General features: G+C 36.6%; 1 pseudogene; it reads left to right on the plus strand.

Annotated features, from left to right (window-relative positions):
* Window positions 1–5209: 5209 nt before the first annotated feature.
* Window positions 5210–6494, plus strand: LOC122101905 (annotated as a pseudogene).
* The last annotated feature ends 2133 nt before the right edge of the window (window positions 6495–8627 follow it).

An 8627-nucleotide genomic window follows, 5' to 3' on the forward strand; every position in this document is an offset into this window, starting at 1 on the left:
GACAGAGGCATAGAATTCATATATATATATGTATATGAAAATGTGATATATATGTATATGTATATGAAAATATTCTATTTGTCTACTGAGGGACATCGGGGTTGGTTCAATATCTTAACTATGGTAAATAATGCTGCAATAAACATAGTTGTGCTGGTAGCTTTAGTATGGTCTTGTTTGTGATCATTTGGGTAAATGCCTAAAAGTGGGATTACTGGGTCATAGGGGAGTTCCATGTGGAGTCTTTTGAGGAACCTCCATACTGATTTCCAAAGTGGTTGAACATGTTTACACTCCCACCAATAATGCAGTAGGGTTCCCTTTTGGCCACATCCCCTCCAGCATCTTTTGTTATTAAATTTCTTGATTATACCCACTCTAACTGTGGTAAGGTGGCATCTCAATGTTGCTTTGATTTGTATTTCTTTTATGGCTAGAGAAGTTGAGAATTTCTTCATGTGTCTACTGGCCATTCTTATTTCTTCTTCAGAGAAGTCTCTCTTTAAGTCTGCTATTAATCAGATGGTTGTTTCTTTGAGGATTTGTTGTTAGGGAATTAAAATTTTTGAGTTCTAAGTATATTGTAGATATGAGATCCTTGTCTGCTGTATGGCTACTGAAGATCTTCTCCCAATCCATGGGTTTTCTATTGATCTTGCTAGATATGTCCTTTGCCAGGCAGAAGCTCTGCAGTTTCATGCAATCCCATTTGTCTAACCTTTCTTTGGTTTGTTGTGCTTTTGGGTCTTTATTAAAAAAAGTTCAGCTTGTGACATGAAGCCCTAGAGTTTCTCTTATTACTTCCTGTAATATTTTCAGGGTGTCTGTTTTAGCTTCGAAGTCTTTGATACATTTGGAGATGATTCTGGTGCAAGGTGATATATAGCTTTAGTTTTGATATACAGCTTTAATTTTCTACAGGTAATTAACCAATTTTGCCAGCACCATTTAGTGAATTTAGTGAAGAGCCTGTCTTTCTTCCATTCTGTTTTTTTTTTTTTTTTGCTCCCTTATCAAAGATTATATGGCTATAGGTTGGTGGGTTCATTTCTGGGTTTTCAATCCTATTCCATTGGTCCTCAGGTCTGTTCTTGTGGCATTACCAACTGTTTTGATTATTATGGCTTTGTAGTAGAATTTGAAGTTTGGTATTGATATTCCTCCAGCACTGTTCTTTCTGTTAAGGATTGTTTTTGCTCTTTGGGGTCTTTTATTGTTCCATATGAATTTTTGGATTGCTTCTTCTCTTTCTTTGAAGAATGAGGCTGGCATATTGATAGGTATCACAGTGAATCTGTAGATAGCCTTTGGAAGTATTGCCATTTTTATAATGTAAATCCTCCCAATCCAGGAGCATGGCAGGTTTTTCCACTTTCTTAGTTCTGCTTTGATGTCCTTTTTCAGGTTTTTAAACTTTTCATCATAGAGGTCCTCACTTCTTTAGTTAACTCCTAGGTATTTCAGTTTTGTAGGGCTATTACAAAAGGAGTTCCTTTCCTAATTTCAGCCCTGCTCTACTCTTTATTGGCATATAGAATATCCACTGATTTTTAAAGATTAATTTTGTATCCTCCTACTTTGTCAGTATTTCAAATCAGCTAGAGTAACTTGGGAGTAGAGTCCATGGGGTTCTTTAAATATAATATCATGTCATCTGCCAAGAGGGAGAGTTTTACTTCATCATTCTCTATTTGGATCTCCTTTATGTTTGCATCTTGTCTTATTGCTGTAGCTAGGCATTCTAATACTAAATTGAAGAGAAGTGGAGAGAGTGGATGGCTTTACCTTTTTGCCATTAAGTATAATGCTGGCTGTAGTTTTATATACAGCCTTTATTATATTGAGGAATGTTCCATGGTTCCTAGTTTGTCCAGAGCTTTCATCACAAAGGGGTTTTGGATCTTGTCAAATGCTTTTTCTGCATTTATTGTGCTAATCATGTGGTTCTTATTGTTGCTCTTGTTGATGTGATGACTTATATTAATTGATTTGCATATATTGAACCAGCTTTGCATCCCTGAAATGAATTCTGTTTGATCATGGTATATGATTTTTTTGATGAGTTGTTGAAGTCCATTGGCCAAAATGTTGTTGAGAAGTTTTGCATTGATGTTCATCCAAGAAATGGGTCTATAGTTCTCTTTCTTTGATGAGTCCCTGATTGGCTTTTGGATGAGGGTGATGATGGCTTCATAGAAGGAGTTTGGTAATGAACTTTCACTTTCAATATCATTGAAGAGTTGGAGGTGTATTGGTGTGAGTTCTGCTTTGGAGGCCTTGTAGAATTGAGCTGTAAATCCACCGATCCTGGGCTTTTCATGAGTGGAAGATCTCTTATTGCTGATTCTATTTCAGTGCTTGATATGGGTCTGTTAATTTGGCTTAACTCATCTTGATTTAGTTTGGGCATGTCAATATTTGCTACAAATTCGTCTATTTCTTCCAGAGTCTCAAGTTTATTAGCATAAAGGTTTGAGAAGCATTCCTTTATAATGTTCTGAATCTTGGTTGTTTCTGTGATGATGTTAGCATTCTCATCTCTGAGTTTGTTCATATAGGTGTGTTCTCTTCTTTTTCTTAGAAGATTTTCCAAGGCTGTGTCAATTTTGTTAATTATTTTGAAGAATCAACTGTTTGTTTTGTTGATTCTTTCTATGGTTTTTTTGGACTCTAATTCATTTAATTATGATTCAGCTTTATTTGTTTTTATCTACTGGATTGGGGTTTAGCTTGTTGCTCTTTTTCAAGGAGCTTCTTGTGCCCTGTTAAATTGTTGGTTTCAGATCTTTCCAATTTGTTGATGTAGGAACTCAGAGCTATAAACTTGCCTCTGAGTACTGCCTTTGCTGTGTCCCAGAGGAGCTGGCAATTTGTGTGTTCATTTTTGTCAAGTGTCATGAATATTTCAATTTCCTTTCTAAGGTCTTCTATGACAGACTGGTTATTCAACGGTGTGTTGTTCAGCCTCCATGTGTTACAGGATTTCTTTGTTGGCTTTTGCTGTTGAATTCTAATTTTATTCCCTTGTGGTCTGAGAGAATGTAGAGCTTAATTTCAATGTTTCTGAATTTAGACAAGTTTGCTTTGTGACTTAAATGTGGCCTATTTTGGAAAATGTTCCATGTGCTGCTGAGAAAAACGTGTATTCTGATGCTGCTGCGTGAAATATTCGGTAGATGTCTACTAAATCTAGTTGATCTATGCAGTTGTTTAGATTTGTGGTTTCTCTGTTGAGTTTTTGCAGAGTTTATCTATCTAGTGGGGATAGTGATGTGTTAAAATCTCCAACAATTAATGTCTTGGGATCTATGTGAGATTTGAGGGAAAGTAGTGTTTCTTGGATGAATTTAAGTGCTCTGTTGTTTGATGAGTAGATATTTAGAATTGTAATATCTTCCTGAAGGAGAGATCCCTTAATTAGTATGTGGTAACCTTCTTTATCTCTTCTCACTAATTTTAATTTGAAGTCATTTTTATCTGTTTATGGGGGCTGTTTGCTTGGTAGATTTTATTCCAGCCTTTCGCTTTCAGAATATGTTTGTTTTTATGGACAAGGTGTGACTCTTGAAGGCAGCAGATAGAAGGACCTTGCTTTTTAATCCAACTAGACAGTCTATGTTGCTTAATTGGAGAGTTAAGTCCATTAATGTTGAGAGGATTGAGAAGTGTTTGGTAGTTCCTGCCATGTGATCCACCTTCTTAGGGGCTGCAACAACTGGGTTCTTCCTATGGTTCTTGGATTCTCAGTTTAGGTGCGGTTTCTTTGGCTTTATTGTGGTCTTGTTGGTTTTCTATGTGTAGGACATCTTTAAGTATCTTTTGTAGAGCTGGTTTGGTAGAGACATATTGTTTCAGTTTTTCTTTGCTATTTTTATTTGACCTTCTGTTATGAAGGAGAGTTTAGCTGGGTACAGTATTTTTGGTTGGTAGTTGTTTGTCTTTAGGCAGTGGCATACATCATTCCAGGCTCTTCCTGCTTTAATTGTCTCTGCTGAGAAATCTGCGATGATTCTAATTGGTTTCCCTTTATAGGTGATTGATCTTTTCTCCTTGACAGCTTTAAAGATCTTTTCCTTAGTCTAAATTGATCCTGTGCAGATTATAATGTGACAGTGGGATGTCCTGTCCTGGTCTGGTCTATTTGGGTTTCTAAAAGCTTCTTGTATCTGAATAGGCCTATCTTTTTGCATGTTCAGGAAGTTCTCTGCTAGGATCCTGTTAAGTAAATTTCCTAGACCATTAATTTCTGTCTCTAGGTGCTCCTCTACACCCATTATCCTCAGATTAGGCCTTCTGATGGTATCTTCCAAATACTCAATAGATCTATCACACTCATACTGAGTCCTTTGCATGTTTTCATTCTTTTCATTCACCATGTTTTCATTCACCGTGGGAACTTTCCTCTGGATTATTCATTAACTGTTCTGTCACCTGATTATCCTGAGTAGAATCTGAGATACCCAGACTTGTCATTTTTCTTGTGTTTCTCCGGCTTGTTCTACCCATTTGTTATGAAAGTTACACCAATTTTGTGCTAGAACACTATATTAAGGCAAGCATCAACCAGAGTCCTATAGTTGCACAGTCAAAATGGCTGCAGATACAATCTAGTTCAACAGATACAATCTATTTAACATCAAACAACTATGGATTAATGGGCTAAGATCATCAAAGAGAGATTCAGCAAACCAGAAATTATTAGGTTTATGGAGCAATGTGGGGAAAAATATGATTAGAGAGATGTGGAGAGGTAAAAGCGAGTGAATTTAACCAAGAACTAATCTCATAGAGGGAAATGAATAGGACAGAATGTTAGGAGAGAGATTAAGAAAAAAAAAACAAGAAAAAAATGAAAAAAACAAAATTTTAAATTTAAAAAATGAAACACTTAAAAATTATGTAAGTATAAAGAAATTATATTGAGAGAAGAAAAGGATAGGATGAGAGGAGGGGAGAGATAAAAAGGAAAAATGAAAAATATTAAAGAAGTTAAGCCTACGAGGTTGTGAATTGAGTAATAAGTTTCTGGATTAAGTATGGTATTTTCACAATAAAAAAAAGAGGGAGAAAAACTGGAAATAGGAAAAGGGAGTGCAAGTTGAATGAAGAGATTTTTGTCTGACTATTGACTAGTACTGTGTTTTGATAGTCTCTCCAGAATTTGTTAAGTGGCATATATAATAAACTGATGTGCTTATAAAAAAAAAGTATGGGGGGTAGGGTGAGGCCGCGGAGGGGGGGGGGGGGTGGGGGGAGGACCGCGGAGGCCGGAGATGCAATGGCTTCCCCAGTGGATGGCAGGTTGGTGAGCCTAGACTCGCCCACCTACAGTCTGTACAGAGACAGAGCAGAATGGGCTGATACAGATCCACTGCCACAGAGGGATGGTCCCAGTCCAGTGGTCCAGATTATCTACAGTGAGAAATTTAGAGATGTTTATGATTATTTGCGAGCTGTTCTGCAGCGTGATGAACTAAGTGAATGTGCCTTTAAGCTCACCTGGATGCAATAGAGTTCAATGCTGCCAATTATTCAGTGTAGCATTTTCAGAGAGTTCTCTTAAAATCACTTCAAAAAGATCTACATGAGGAAATGAACTACATCACTGTAATAATTGAAGAACAACCCCAGAACTATCAAGTTTGGCACCATAGGCGAGTATTTGTAGAGTGGCTGAAGGACCCATCTCAGGTGCTTGAGTTTATTGCTGATATTCTTAATCAGGATGGAAAGAATTAGCATGCCTGGCAGCATGGACAATGGGTCACTCAGGAATTTAGACTTTGGGATAATGAGCTGCAGTATGTAGACCAGCTTCTCAAAGAGGATGTAAGAAATAACTGTCTGGAACTGAAGATATTTTGTCATTTCTAATACTACTGGCTACAATGATCGTACTGTATTGGAGAGAGAAGTCCAGTATACTCTGGAAATTATCAAACTTGTGCCACATAATGAAAGTGCATGGAACTGCTTGAAAGGAATTCTGCAGGATCATGGTCTAATACCCTAATCTGTTAAATCAACTCCCTGATTTGCAACCAAGTCACAGCTCCCCATACCTAATTGCCTTTCTTGTGGATATCTATGAAGACATGCTAGAAAACGAATGTGACAAGAAGGACATTCTTAATAAAGCATTAGAGTTATGTGAAGTCCTAGCTAAAGAAAAGGACACTATAAGAAAAGAATATTGGAGATATATTGGAAGATCTCTTCAAAGCAAACACAGTAGAGAAAGTGACTTACCATCAAATGTACAACAATAACATGACCCTCAACTTGATGGTATGCTTACATTTATTTAAGGAATTCTACAGCAGGAGTTTAAAACTAGGGTGATCATTCTTTTACCCATGCTGTAAAACATGCATTGCACAAGTATTGCTTTTTAACAAGAACTAAGTGTAATGTTCCTTAGGTGCTGCTATTCAGACTAGCTCTAGGAAATTTGATTCATTTAAAGCAAAGTAATTGGAGCAGGAAAGGGGAAGGAAAAGGTCTCATGAGGGAACTAGTACTTTTGTAGTCTTATCAACATTTAATCTGAATGTAGATTAGATAGTACAGAATCAACACTTTCCTACAAGGTATACAAGTAAAGATTTGTATCAGTGATGGGTACAGGTAATGTATGTAATGGGTTTGAAGTAACTTAAATCTTGGTTCAGTAAGCAGAGAATATAACTGTTACATTAGAGCTGCTATGCCACACTCTCAGTATCTTGCTATCACTGCAACCAACTAATGCCAAAAGAATGGCTTTGTAATAAAATTACAGATTGCATCTAAAAAAAAGTATGTACACAATTAGGGATGAGGTCTAATAATCACCCACAGGTATATATTTGTTGATGAGCAGTACAGCAATTAAGTCACACAAAAAAGAAAGATGAAAGAAAGAAAAAGAAAAAGAAAAGGACCAAAAGGTCAAAAGAGATTTTTTAAAAGCACACAGTCACACATACACTCCTAAAATAAAAATTATGAAAGACAAAAAGAAAAAATAATAGAAATCAATTAAAAAAATAAGAATAAATAGGTAGAAAAAAGAGTTCTTTGGTTTTTGGGGGGAGGGAGAGATTTGTATCTGAACTGTGTCTGTAACCAGTCTCTTGGTGGAGTCTCTGGTCTGCTTATGGTGTTTGGTTTTCCTGTGGCTTGATTGGTTTCTTAAGTCAGTTTGTTTGAGCAGGCAGGAAGCTCTGTTTGACCCAGGATGTTGTGATCCTCGTCCCAGGCTAGTTCAGTGGGAGAGAGATCTGTAAATACCATTTTAAACATGTAGAACGAGCTCTAAACACTGTCCCTATTGGAGTGAGTCAGGCAGAGACAAATCTGTGTTATCCACCCAAGAACCACACAGCCTCCTCTCCCTCCAGCTATGAATATGGAACTTGAAAGAGATCAATCATTTTCAAGGAATTTACTAGCAGCCACTTAGTAATTTGTCCTTCTGCTTTCCCCTCTCAATACTATCTTGTGTATGTAGATGAATATGTGTGTATTTATATAATGAACATTTACCTATGTACATAAACACACAATAGTGAAATTTAGTAAAGAAGACAGTATAGTTATAAAGAATACCATTATTCTTCAGAAGTATTCATGTATGAATACATGATTGTCTTAGAACAAGTTATAGAGAAAAAATTAAATAAAAAGTAGGTTAAATGTTTTAGAAAATCATGGAAATAGCATCTGATTTTCTGAATAATATTTGGTATCTGTTTCTTTGTTTATGAATTTCACAAAAACAACTGATAACCACTCCAAATATAAATAAAATAATAATATGAAAAGTAGTCTAATTCCAGGAAGAATACTCCCTGTTGGTTGATAAAAATGATTTTCTTTCAAGAATAGTGTGATAATTTGTGCATATTGAGTATCAAAATTTCCTTATATATTTATACATGTTAGCTAAAGTTAGTGAATAATGTTTCATATAGACTGGTACACATATATTTTACATATGAAAGATATACATGGAAAAGTGATAATGCATTCTTTTAAATGGTATTGCTTTGTCTTTGTTGTTGTTGTGGTGGTGGTTTATGGGGTTTCAATTCATGTTCTACACCCTTACCTGAGATCTTTTGCTCATGGCTAGTGCTCTAGCACTTTGAGCCCATAGCTCTACTTCTGGGTTTTGAGTAGTTAGTTGGAGATAAAGAATCTCATGAGAACTTTTCTGGCAGCGCTGGCTTCTAACTGCAATCTTCAGATCTCAGCCTCCTGAGTAGCTAGGATGACAGGTGGCACTGGTGAGCCACCAGTGTCAGCTGGTCTTGATTTCTGAGGCTAAAATCATAAGTAAATAAAATTGACTTAGGTTTTGTACCTCATGGGGCTGGAACCCAGGGTCAGGGCTCTGTACCTGAGCATTGTCATTCAAGTCTAACATCTGCCACTTGAGCCACAGCTCCACTTCCAGGTTTTTTGCTAGTCATTTGGAGGTAAGTGTTTCCAGGTCTTTCCTTCCCAGGCTGGCTTTGAACCACAATCCTCAGATCTCAATCTCTTGAGTAGCCATGATTACAGGCATGAGCCCATTGCAAGCAACAGGTACATTATTTTAATAAAAGGTTTTTTTTTTTTTTTTTTGGGTCCGGTCGTGGGCC

The sequence above is a fragment of the Dipodomys spectabilis genome, unplaced genomic scaffold (assembly GCF_019054845.1).
Source record: "Dipodomys spectabilis isolate Male_0828 unplaced genomic scaffold, ASM1905484v1 ptg000704l, whole genome shotgun sequence".
NCBI lineage: Eukaryota > Metazoa > Chordata > Mammalia > Rodentia > Heteromyidae > Dipodomys > Dipodomys spectabilis.